Below are 1,246 nucleotides of genomic sequence, written 5' to 3' on the forward strand. Positions count from 1 at the left end.
ACCACCAAAATGTTAGATTCACGAGAACTATAAAGTGTCATGCATGATATTCCTGTTAATTTGAGCATAAATTTTAAAGTTGCAATTTAAAAATTTGAATTTCTGAAGTTGTCATATTTTGAAATTTGATTTTATGTTTGAACGTACATTTTACATGAAATAAATTTAAATTTTGTGAGTGAAAGTGAAAATTCTCTCGAGAAGAACAAAATTTTGAAACTTGAAAATTATCCAAGCATAGATTTTTAAAATTTAATCCAAAGTTTATGGTCAAATAGTTAATTTCATTTCTTCATTTAATTTATTAGGGAAAAATCTCAGGTCTACCTCTTTTATATCGTGAATCACGAAAACATAATTACTTTTTCCAAAAACTTTATTTTGAGCCTAAACATGGCGTAGTTGTATATTGGTGTCTCATAAATAATTCAATCCCATCTTCTTTGTTTAATTTCTCTTTTTAATCTTGAATTCACTGACTAAATTCCAACTCAACGTTAGTGCTACTCTACATCCCTCCTTTTCAATTGTGGATTTAAATAGAACGATTTTTAGTCTTAATCAATTTGAATTTCTCAAAATCTAGTGTAAGAAGACAAATTAAATTTCATTCCCTTGAATAAAATATTCATTTTCACGACCAAGGCTAGACTTAATTTTTAGTGTGAATTAATCGAGGTTCTCACAAGTTCCATATATACAAAAATGGCATGTGTTACTTTGTTTCCTTGTAAAGATTTAAATCTTTGACCTTTCATTGATAGAGGCAAGATAATGAGGCGCCGAATGTGCAAGATCTATACCTCATTCGTTCTATAAATGTGGGACAATTTAAAAAAGGTCGAATAAAAATATTGTGTCCATTGCCAAGTGCCTTGTAGTCGCGCCTCCGTCTTCATTCCTTTATTGTCAAAGGCACCTTTAAGACATAAAAGAAGCACTACTCATGTAAGGAGGACATGCAGATGATGATATCCAACTTGGCTTCCAACCATATGTAATTGAGTTAGTTGAGTCAAACATCTTATCTGATTTATTAGCTATGAACATAATGAAGTCTGTCAGCTCGTTTCTTTACAATTTATAGTAATAACTCACTTCTTTCAATTCATGTGATAAAATTTGACTCACTTAATGATTAGAAATATAAAAGAACATTCTTGAAATAAGTGATTATAAACATGAATGTCATAATATTTAAATAGATTAATTTAACACAAAGGTTGTATCGATTCAGAAAATGGGA

This window comes from Solanum lycopersicum, chromosome 3 (genome assembly GCF_036512215.1).
Source record: "Solanum lycopersicum chromosome 3, SLM_r2.1".
NCBI classification, from domain to species: domain Eukaryota; kingdom Viridiplantae; phylum Streptophyta; class Magnoliopsida; order Solanales; family Solanaceae; genus Solanum; species Solanum lycopersicum.